Source organism: Plectropomus leopardus, chromosome 4, assembly GCF_008729295.1.
Source record: "Plectropomus leopardus isolate mb chromosome 4, YSFRI_Pleo_2.0, whole genome shotgun sequence".
NCBI lineage: Eukaryota > Metazoa > Chordata > Actinopteri > Perciformes > Serranidae > Plectropomus > Plectropomus leopardus.
The window spans coordinates 10539105-10551669 of record NC_056466.1 but is presented as its reverse complement, the minus strand read 5'-3'; the positions used below and the strand labels follow the sequence as shown (position 1 = coordinate 10551669).

Below are 12565 nucleotides of genomic sequence, written 5' to 3'. Positions count from 1 at the left end.
AAGGTGGAGGGGGTGGTATGGTATGACTTACACTGTGTCTGTGTTCACTTCCAAAGTCAAAAACCCTGATTAGCCCCGCCGCTATTAATTACTGTGGTTTCTCTGCATTGGAAACTGGCTGCTAAATGGCTTTGAATCCTGCCAGCTTTGAACAGTTTTTGCATGTGCATGTGGGTGAGAATGCATGTGCAGGAGATAGCAGCAAGAAAAGCAAGAAAAGAGAAAGTGAAAGTAGAGTGCAAGCTAAGCCCTGGCCTAGAGTGGAGTCAGATGGAATCCATGCAGCTCATTAGTAGTATTTCTGTTCTTGAACAAAAGCAGAGGCTAAAAAATATTGTAATTGATTTCTACGCTGGCTCACCCAGCCTTCTTTTAATGAATAATTACTTCAAATGAGCACTCAGCAAAGAACTGAGCCCGGGTGGCTATTTTTATATGTAGATCTCCTTTATTTCATTATTTTATTGCCTTCTCTTTTTACGTGCCTGCTGACAACACCGCTAAAGAAGCAACACGGATACATCAATCATTGCAGCACTGATGAACGAAGCAGAGAGGACATGCTGCAGCTAAATGTCAGAGAAAGACATCAAAAAATACAAGCCAATTAGTGGCTCTCCATTGATCTCTCTCTATTAGGAGACAGACAATGGTTTGGACACTTGTTCATGATAGTAATACTTATGTTTTGCAGAGTAAAGATGGCAGAAATATCTCAGCCTAAAATTGATTTTCCAATGTCAAAATTATAAAACTCAGAGGCTTTTGTTTTTGAGAGCCACATACTGTGAGAATGCAAAGCACACAAAGGTCCCAGTTTTTATGTAAGATGCTTTTCAAAGCCTTGTAAACTACACAAGGGACCATGGTGTCAGATTTTACACATTCACATTTCATTTTTTATGTCTTAGTGCATAAAAAAAGAATTGTGACTGAGTTTACTTCTGTATTATCAGTGGAAATGGGCCCAGCATGGCTGTGAGGTTAAACATCACCTGCCATTCATTTTTACTTTATTGTTCCTGATATTTTTTTATTGCCTGCTAGATTTTTGCTGCCGGTCCAACTCAATGGAGGTTAATGGGATTTGACTTGAGATTTTCAAATCATTGAAGAACTGGAAATGTTTTTACTCAGACTACTTTCTGGAAGTGGTATTCCCTATTAAAGTGATTGACTGTGAGGTCTGTGGATTATCTAGAATGGCTGGAAAGACACTATGCTGATGAAAGAAATATGAAATAATAATAATAACAACGACGTGGTTTGTATAGCACCTTTCATTTATGCAAGAAATGCACCCCAACATATTTTTCGACAGAGAAATTACATGCACTGTGCTTCATGTGAAAAGACATAGAAGATATAAAAACTTGATGAAACCTGCATGTAAAAATAAGATAAGATCAGAATAGAATACATAGAATGCATCTTTACATGGGTAAAACCCACTTGATAATACTAGAAAAGTAATAAAAAAATAAGGATAAAAATAGAATGCACAGAATGCATAACATAAGATGCGAAATAAAAGCCATTGAGATAATATTAATAAAAAAAATAGAGTGTATAAAATTAAGGTAAATTGCAGCAGTGCGTAAGTGAGAAACAAAATGCAAAGCATTTAGGTCAGAGCTAGTTAAAGGCAATACGAAAGAAAAGAAAAAGCAATACGTTTATGAAAAAATAAATATTTATTAATAAATATTAACATTTCCATATGTGACACAAAATGAAATGTGTCACATGTCGATGGTATTGTTGTCAGTTTGGCATCAGTATAATCCATGAAGACAAACTGTATTAGCATACAAATTTTACATTTTAGATCTGTTGCGTAAACTCACTACCAGTCTCTGCTGGTTAGCTGCACTATTTCAGTGGAAGGGTATCATGAAATGAAAGGCCAACTGTTTTTTCACATTTCTCACTAAAGTGAGTGCAAAACATGGACTCTTGTTTTCTCCGAAATTCCACCAGTTTCTCCTCCTTTTCCACAGTCCAACAGAACCGAGACTTGTTGACTTTCATGCACTTCCATGGAGTGCCTTTTTTTACAATGTGCCCGGTTTGCTGCTTCTTGTTTGGTCCTTGAGAAAGATCGGTTGTTGTCAGTGGTCACATCATTGAACTTGTGTATTTGCTAAAAACATGATATTTTAAAATATGTTTGATTTTGTGTGAATGTCAAGATGAGAAAAGACTGACTTACGATGGCTTTATATAAGTTTAATGACCAGCAAACTACCAAGAACACAGGATCATGCCACATCTCTAACAAAACTCTGACAATTTTATATCAACATTGGAAAATTGTCAGTAATTCTCAGTAAAACTGCTTGAAAAGTTTTTTGGTGTAACGCCAGCATTAGAGACCCACATGTCAAAACTTGAGCACATAAACTGTCAACATGGCTTTTTAATTCTCTTCTCAATAAAGTGCTGCCCCTGAATGTTTGAAACATTTGACATGCTGAGAGTAAAAGTGTCCTTGGAACATTTACTCCAGGGTTAAAAAATTGTGTATATCCCTCCACTCGAACCTCAGTATTAATGAGCGTGTTTGTATGTTGTTTGGAAATCTCTTTTCAGGAGAAAAAACTGCTCCTGGAACTCTTAACATTACCATCTCTTACCACCAAACCTCTCTTTCTTGGCGGGCAAGAGGGGCTCAGTGCCAGCAAGATTAAAACCCTGGAAATGTCCCTGAGTGGCATTCAATATAACCCTACTAGACATTTCTTAAATTCAATCAAGATGGACTGAATGATTCATGATCTCCTTACATGATTGATAATGTGACAGCCATTCAAGTGCCTCAATAGCCCTACACTGGGAGAAAGGGACAAAATCAAAAAGGTTCCTCGCGGCTTAAGAGCAACATTGTGCCTTACAAAGCCCTCTCAAAGAAAAATACTCACATGTACCATTCAGAAGTCTTCAATAAACTAATTTGGGACCTTTGAGAACTCCTTAGGTTGCCAGAGTCACAGTTAATGGGCATTTGAAGGTATTAATTGCCTCTTTGTGTTTCATTGAACCCAGAGTGGATGGAGATGTTTTGAGAGTTGGGATTTTGAGTCAGAGCTCTGATCCAAATTGTGGTTCTGTGGCCTGAATTAACAAGGCTGCTGCTGATATTTAGGAATAAGTAGTATCTGCTTGATATACTTGACATAAGATCAAACAATCCCGTTTGTTTTTGTCTATGATAATTATTTACTTAATCTTCATAAGTTTAATTTTAATAGTTTTTATTACATGATCTCAAAAAAGGTCAAATTAGCCTGTTACAAGATAATGTACAATGTTGCTATTCTCATGCACTGTTCCTACGTATACTTAGAAAAGGTAATATGCAAGTCCACATTAGTAGGCAAGTTGGGGTGGTGGATGGTTCAAACACTACAAGACTTTGTTCTATGTTGAGAACTGAATGAAACCAGATGAACTTTTAAGTCATTTTAAGATACATTTTACGTTTTTTTCCCTTAACCTTATGTAACTTTACGTTAAGTACAGGTAAAGTACGTAATGTCTTTCATGCGCTAATTCTTATCGTACAAACTGTTCTACGTTCATTTTCCAACGATATCATTCAAAGTGTTGTTTGAGGATACGATGGTTTAAGTCAAAGGTTTTTCCAGCTTCTAAAATGTGCGGACAGACTTTTGTTACAATTTGGTAACAATTTTGTGACATTTTATGGACTAAACCACTGATTGCCAACCTTAGGGGTCTCAACCCCCACTAGGGGTCAGCAGAGGTTCACGGAGGCTTTGTGGATTTTATCAGTTTTGTCAGATGCAAAAGAAAGTTGAGTAATCCCTCATTTTACTCAAAGTTACTGCAGTTATTAAGTTCACTAAATAGACAGTTTATCAGTTGGTCTGCGCTCTTATTGTTATGCATTGAATATTAAGTGAAATATCCATAAAATATGTCAGCCAGGGGTTGGCAGTTTACTCAGTGATAGAACAGGGGTGCAACGAGGAAACAGGCTGGTCACCACTGAACTAAACAATGCAAAAATTAATTGTAAAACAAAACATTTTAAGACATTGTTAAAATGATTATGATTTGAAGCCCTGGGACAATGCTTGTGTTGTAATCAGTTCCTCTGATACTTGCAGTGAAACAGCCCATCATCCCATTTTTATTCCGGAGCGGTAGCATCGCCATTTGACCTTTCTGAGACCTGTAAGAAGGTGTGCATAGCCTAACCTTATTAGAAACCTTTTACTGGCTAAACTTTCCATCCTGTGAAGTCTGACCGGATGTGGTGTCAGTGCTGGCTGCATGCAGAGAACAATGGAGGAGGACTGGTAATCGCGTTGCGGGACTGACAGTGGGCCAGTGGCAATCAAATGTAATGGAACAAGCCTGAGGATCAATACAAGTCAGCGATCGCAGACAGACAAAGGTTGTTTAGTAGCAGGCAGCACTAATTGAAATCAATGGCTAATCTGATGACAGTTCTTAACCTTTACACCTCTGAGGATTCATAAACGAGTGAGAATCATGGCAGAGCAGCAGGCACGCTGCTGTCTTTGTACAATTACTTTCCCCAACAACACCTTTGTTTTTCTGCTGATTCACACTTTCTAAGATGCCTAACAAAGCCATTCAATGAGGTTACATTGCTTCAGATCAATACAGTAGAAGCACTAACACTCTGGTTTAATGGTGATTCTGCCGTCTAAGGTGTATCATCAATAATAGGTAAATAAAATATGCATGTGGAGTCATACTGCACGTGGAAGGTCTTTCAGCTGGTAATTGATTCATTCACTGAGGAAATATAAGTGTCAAATAAGGCCATAGAATTAAAATTTAATTCATATAGATGTACATGGGTCAGGCGAATGGGGTGTCCATCAAATAGGAATGCACCCCATTTATGTGCAATTACATGTAATGCCCTTAAAAGCTGTGGTTAATTGATCGAGATGCTGTAGTCCATTTTCAATAGCAGATGGAGACGCAGGTCAGGCGTCAAACTGACCTGACAGCCTTAGAAAGGAAGATGAGACTGAGACCGGACGTTTTAATCACCAGACATCAATAACTAATCAGGTTGCAGGGCCCTAAAATAGACATCATGTTGAGTTGTCACAAACAAATTGTCAAGAGGAATCATACGAAAACATTTGAAGTTGATTGGTTGCCAAACGCGATGTCGCTTTCAATTGTGGAGTCTTTTTGTGTCTGATATCCCATATTTCAGGCCTCACTGGATTTTGAAGCAAAGCGCTGCTCAAGAGTAAAAAAATATATGGTGTAGTTTTGTGATTGCAACACCAATTAGCAGCCCACAGATATATTTTCATTTTTCAGTCAAATGTTCGTACAAGAGCCCCTCTCGGCTTGAATTGTAGGTGAGTAGGAGTACACTACAGAGACATCAAGTGTGTTGTAGTGAGATAATTACCACAAAGGGTTTAAATAGATGTAATGAAGCTCTATGGAGAAACAGCACACGTGATTTTCTATAACTTAAGGATTTAAGCGTTTCTGTATACTTCATTGAACAATTTATAGGTGACCCTTTGCAGTTGTGCTCAATTTAAATGCAGGAGCGGTAATTCACTCTGTGGGAGTAAGAGCATGCTTGACATGTGTGAGACAGTTAAAACACAGCCGCAGAATAATGCGTGAGATAAAACTCCATTGATCGCCCAGTGGGAAATTAGGTATGCAGGTAATGCAGACCAGTGCTGTGTTGTACCTGTCTGGTGTCAGACTTGTCTGAATCAAAGCAATCTTTTATTTAGATGAAGCAAAATCTCTTATTTCTTCATTATCTGTGAAGTTGTATTTTCAAACAAGACAAGATTTTCCATTTGCACCAGCTGTTGCTTGGTGACAGCTTTCCTCAAGGTCCTTGGAAAACTACAAAAGAGGAATGTGTATTATACTATCAAAGTATTCTCATTTGAAATCTGAACAGTGCGCCTGTATTTGAACAAGGCTTTGATTCATGCACAGACACACTCCCTGATCCCCCTGCTTAATCCCTCCATTGGCTGGGACAAGGACACGTTGACAATTTAAGACCTCTTCCCTCAAACTCTCTTAAATAGTCCTGTTGACCGATCACAACATAGTCTCCGGGATTTAGAAACATGCCTTTAATTAATCAGCTTGTAACTGGCAGCCCAACTGGGTAAACATATTCTCAACAAGCTGACATTTCCGTAGAATGGTGAACCAATCTGGCAGGTGAAATTCTGAAAAGTAAGTTTCAGCCAGTTTGTTAAACAATGTTTGTATAGCGTGGAGTGTTTAGTTCAGATTCTCCAAAGTTACACAAGAGCACAACTAACTGAGCGAGTCAGTGACCAGCAACTCCTGTATTCTAGGAGGCATAATTATTGTTTTTATCAAAAGACTCAGGGGGCTTTGGAGAGAGTACAGATGGCTGTGAGGGCCTCAGTTCCCAACCTGAAAGGGCTGACTGATAGCAAGTAAAGCAGTGGAAATACTCTAAATAAGGTGTACATTTAAAGGAACAGTGTGAAAAGTTTAGAGGTTTTTAGTGGCATCTAGCAGTAAGGATTGCAGATTTCAGTCAGGTGAAACTTCTCCCAGCTGGAAGTCGAAAGGTTTTTACCAGGAGCTGAATTATCCACAGAGGTCTCCTCCTCTCCAAAACTAACGTTACCAGGTGATTTAAACCGGTGAAAACACTGAATAAAGCAGTTTCATGCAACAAGTCAGTGTTTCTCCAACTCAATTTTGCAGTTGCAGACAGCCTACTAGCCCAGCACCTGTTAATATGTGCAAACTTGAACTTCCCCTTTAACAGAGTAAAATGTGTAGTAACCCTTTATTTGCCACAGCTGAGTGCCACACTCCACTGTTTTATTCAAGGGCCAACAACTTGAAAAGACTCAGCAGAGGGAGTCTGGACACACAGGATAGGCAGAACAGACCTTTATGTTTCCATGCTTGGGTTAACTTCCCTTTTTTAGAGGTCATAAAGGTCTGAGACTCCCCCTGTAGACACCTAAAGTGTTACCTTCACCGTTTCTGTTCAGTGACAAAGAGTAGTCTGGTGCAGAGTTTTGTGATTTCACATACTGAACAAGAGGTTTTGATTTGCACTCCTCCAAGTCTATCAAGAGATGTTTATGCCTGGTTACTTTTAATACATCAGCAGTGCAGGGCTACAGTGGTAGGATTATTGCAGGTGCAGGGGAGGCGTAGATTTATGGCTTATGCCCATCACATTCAGTTCTTTCTCTAGGCCTGAGATTAACCAAGTCCTAATGTAACAACTCAGACATGACTGCATCTGTATAGAATCGATAACTCATACTTGAAGTGAAATTGAGTTTTGGGAGCAGAGAGGCGTGGTGTGGAAGGCTGAGACACTGGAGGACTTAACTGCAGTGTAATTTCAATACCAAATTAAGAGCGCTGTTTTCTTTCTCCAAAATGATGATGCTTAGCATGCAGCATAGTAGCAAAGTTACCTAGCATAGTTACAGCATGAAACATTATGTTTTGTTTAATTTCATTTCATTTCAACCAACTAGTAGCTATATAATGGCTACAAAATGTAATATATTCATTATGTTAAAATATTTTAATCAATGATTACCAGCTTCTGTTTCTTGTCTGTAAACGTTATGCATAATCTTCTGAAGGCAAAATTTAAATAATAACCACATCCTCACCTTTGAAAACAAGTATATGGTATGGCAGCGCTCTCTCCTAGAAATTACGCTATAAAACTTATTTTAAAAAGTAATTAAAAGTAAGTGTGAGGAAAACATAATGTCGACCAAATTAAGAAATGTTGCTAATACACTAACCTGGCAAGTCACAAATTGTTGATACCTAATGTATCAGCAAGATGTTCACTGATAGCGTATTTAATTAGTTTTCCACCAAAATAAGCAATCTGGCAACACACAACTTGTAGTGACTACAGCATTATTAACTATTTTTATTAATATTTAACCAAAATCACAATTACAAGTTGGCAGGATCAGTTAAGAGAAATGGAGCTCATATTGTGCAGATAAAGACACAAAAAGAAACTGGTGACAATGTTAACAAATTCTTAACATTTATAACCGCAAACTTAATAGATTATAAAAAAGTAGAACTCCTTAAGGTTCAAGAAACGTAATCAGTTATGTTATTCTACTTTGTTGATTGTTCGTCATCATCATTCGATATTATTGTGAGTCTAAATTTGGAGTTTGGCAGAGATTAGCTGGGTTCTGTCGGCTACACTACCCTTATTTTAGTTTTTATCAGTTTTAGTGAGTTATTGAAAAACTTTTGTCATTCTTCCCTCTTGGCCAACTGGCCACTTCTGGCTCCAAAAAAATGAGTTGGCAACAGCTAAATTGCCAAACTCAAGGCTTCAAAACTGGTGTCCACAAATCAGTGGATGATGTCATGTAGTCTGTGTCCATAATTTTTAGAGTCTTTGACTGATACAGTTTTGTTTATGATTATATATCAGTGTATAATGTGAAAAGGGTCATTCATAGTCATGAAACCAAAGAGAATTATCACGCAACTTTGCAGTCCTACTTAGCTTTTAGGGCCATGTTAGGGTGTCTTAGCTCATTACTTTCGTTTTCCAGGCACAACTTAAATATTTTGGTTAAGTCTCACCATTTGCATCGGAAGCTCTGATAAACTCACTGTAGACTACCTGCCCAGCAGCAAATGCCAGACAGACAAAGGAAGCAAGCAGCTAGTAGAAACAGAGGAGCATTTAGCAGCAAAGAGTTTTTCGTAGACATAGGTGATCTGATCGAAAATAGCTAAAACGAGAGAAAACATGTGACTTACATTTGTCAGGTGAATATAAACACGACTCCATATGAACGCTAATGTTTTCTGTGTCTGTTGAATGTGTAAATATTCTTTTTCTGACAAGTTCCACATTATGACTTGATAAGGTGATCGTGACATCAGTGTTGTTTTTACAGCTTGTTGTTCTGTTTTGAACGGGCCAAGGGGACTCAAGTAATGATGCTCTGATGTTAGCAGTCATTGAAATAAGTTTCTCAAATACTATTACGTAGCACATTTTGACAGCAGAAAGTCCTTTAAATCATGAAGTGTTACAGAACCTCTCATAGATATTAATATTTTCTTTTTTTGCCATCAGTTTTACCTTGAAAATTGTTGCTTATCAACAAATAATTCCTAATATAATTAAATTATTATATAATATCTGAAAAAAATTCTGTTTTTAGTTTAGTAAGCTTTAGAAGGTGAGTGTATTCTTCAGCCTTTTCTTTACTTTTTATTATCTTCCAGTTGCCAAGGCCACACCAGCAAAAAGACAGCAAAACTCCAACAACACATTTTCAACTGGATTTACATATAAAACTGTGCTGACTCTACACAGAACAGGAACAAATGAATAACTTTGCTTTCTGTATCGGACCTGCTCTGATAAGCGTTTATCCCTGTATTTCCGAACAAGGTTTTGGGCAGAGTGTATCCTAGCTGTCCTCTAATCTCTCCTGGTAACACTGTCTACACACTGAAGACATGTCGGCGCTCGGATCAGCTCAGAGGAGTTTGTGGCAGGACTGGGATAGATCCAGGTGGTGCATGCACACACAATGATTGGTGCTGTTTGGTCCTTTTTTTAACAGCCTTGTGTGTTTTTGATGTACTGTGATATAAAGGATTGTGCCTTCACAAAATGTTGGTCTTTGCTGTTGGTTAAGGTGCAGTTTGAACTTTAAGGTTGGGGGTTCAACAAAAAAATCTTGAGGAAACTGAATGTGTACAACAGGATTTGTTTACATGAAAAATAAATAATCAGTATACCAGCAGGTGCATTTTCATATCCTGTATAATAAGCTCAATGAGTGGTGAAATATTGCAAAATTACCATAGGAAATTAACTTGCACAAACCACAAAACTTGACAGATAAAGATCCCAGCTATTAGTATTTCTCTGGAGATGATAGACCTACCCCAGGGAGTCTAATATGAACCTTAGGCTCTACAGTAAATGATGTGCGTACATGTGGGACAGCAATCAGACTCAAGGCTGCCTTCGTAAATAGTCGTTTGTGGCAGAGCACACTCTGGCACCATTGTTATGAAATGACTCAGAAAAGTATACAATTTTATAGAAGGGTCAAAATACACTAGAGCTAGGCTTTAAAGTGATAGCTTTAGATTTTTGAAGTGGGGCTATATGAGATATCTATGTATAGTTAATATATTGCATACATGAGCTGGCTGTAGGCGCAAACCCAGTTGGCAGAAACAGATGGGGCAAAGCATTACACAGCTGTGTAATGAGAGGGGTATATATCAAAGCGTATTTTAGCCACTTTAAAAAAGACGTCCCTACAAAAATCAATATCAGCCTAAATGGACGCTGTATTTAGAGTGTTTTCGCTGCTTTACATTGCTGTCACACAGTCTTTTCCTTTGGCACTACATTTCCTCAATCTTATAACTTGTGTATTCCTAGGCAGAAGCCAGACTGAGACGTGAACTGTATCAAGCTGCGCGTCCTCTGAGGACCAATGGTTGTTGAGGTATTTCAGCCTGGTCCAAAGCAAAAAAAAAAATCTGTTTCCATAACTAAAAACAACAACAACAATTGGCAAAAGTAATAACTTTTCAGCACCTATCTCTGTGGATTTAAGTTTTAGCAGGCTAATGTCCCTACTTTTTTCTCCCTTTATTCCAAGATTCCTTTGGATCTCTGATGATAAGATAATTTACCATAATTTCTGCCAAAACCACCAATTAGTGCTGGCAGAATCTTTCTTCTGAGTCACCTGTATTAAAATATATACAAACGTGGACATTATCACCGTTTTCTGATCTAATTTTATTTAGTTGAATTAAAAATAATAACAATATAACAGAATAAAAAATAGTAAAATATGATCTGCCAACTGTAATTCACTGTAATCTTTAAAAAAGTGCTCCAGAAGAAAGAAGAAAAAAAAGTCTAGAAAATAACAGGAATTATGACTTTATTTTCGAGGGGCTTATATGAAAATACTTGCAACATTTTAGGCACTTGACATACTGTGTGAAACCATTAATGTGGCCACTGTATTGTTCGGCTGGTGTAGACAGCATACTGTGACTTTTTGTAATCTTTCAAAAGCATTTCTGTAGTGTCCATTTTCCTTGCCACTTCTCAGAGTGAGTCAGTTAGCACTATGCAGCACATGTTGCTGAGCATTTGTTCTAGTAAACACAGGTATGATTCATTCATTCCCACCTGTGCTTCTGGGACTCTAGTGAAGGTCATTCATGAATGCTAACAATGAAAAAAAGTGTTTGAAATTCCACCTGAACTCTAAAACCTTATATCAGAGAGGAAAATCGTAGTATGCGCTCGAACATTGCAGACCATCCAAGGTAAAACGTCCCATATCCTTCAAAGCTGTGACACTGAAAAAAGATTGATATTCTGCCCCATCCAGCAGTCTCTTGATAACCTTTACATGATCTTCATTCAGTTTCCATTTCAGTTACATGCAAGCTTAAATATCATGACATCTCGGCCATTTTGTCTCTAAGTAAAGTTCAAAAATTCAATCCTTCTGAGCAAGCAAATTCAAACATGCAACCATAGATCATCAGTAAATCATATCTACTGTGATAGATGATGACCCTCATCTCCTCCACCCTTTTCCACTTTGTCTGTGTCCTCCTAATCCTGTTTATAAAGAGTCATTACCTCCTCTCTTGCAACATCCCACACTCCTCTCAAGGCCTCCGACACTGACGACTGATGATGAATCAATGACACATTTCACTTCAACCTTCCAAACACAAGCAGCTCGGTGTATACCCACAATGCTTGTTTCCTGTCCCTCCCTCCTGTTCTGTGAAACGTGGACAGGGTAGGCATTCCGTACGCATCGACAGCTGAAGCGTCCAATTTAAAGGGGAGGTCTGGGAGTTGAGTCTGCAGCAGAGGGCCCATAATTGGCATCCTTCTTGTCTTATTAAAGGGGAAAGCACTGGTATGGATCCCCGAAGCCAAATCTTGGCCTTTATTAGAATCCTGTGTAAACAGAGCCACACACAGAGACAGCTAAAGGCATTACTCACCACCATATTTTTGTTCTCAAGCAGCAAATTAAAGTAATTAACCATTGTAAATGAAACTTACAGTGGCTGTAACATTACTCAGGTGAAAATTATAGAGTTAAAATTGATAGTCGGGAGTTCTTATGTGCAACGGTGACGATTAAATGACTTGTGTAAAAGCACTTTTTTTGTAGTTACAGTTACAAATGACTAAAATATTTGAAGTTTCACCTTTAGAAATTCTTGTGTGTCCAAGACATAGTTAGAGGCATGTCTAAAAAGACTTGAGTTTCTGTTTGCTTTATGCCAGAAATTAAAGCCATTTTGTCTCTTGGTCAAATTTATGAAAACCTCTGCTTTTTATAAGACTATCCTTTTCATTCGTTCTCAGCCTTGAAAACTCCTAATGTAGTAGTGTTTTGTGATGCCCCTGGACAAAGACAGGGTTGACAGATTCACAGCTCCTCTCCACAGCCTCTTCTGGTTCAGCAGCGCATCGGTTTAACAA

General features: G+C 38.1%; 1 long non-coding RNA gene across 1 annotated transcript in view; it reads left to right on the top strand.

Annotated features, from left to right (window-relative positions):
* The window catches only part of LOC121941828, a 49665-nt gene extending 40152 nt beyond the window's left edge, over positions 1-9513 (top strand). The window contains exon 3 of the long non-coding RNA XR_006105780.1: positions 9292-9513. This is a non-coding gene — a long non-coding RNA (uncharacterized LOC121941828). The remainder of the gene's footprint in view (positions 1-9291) is intronic.
* The last annotated feature ends 3052 nt before the right edge of the window (positions 9514-12565 follow it).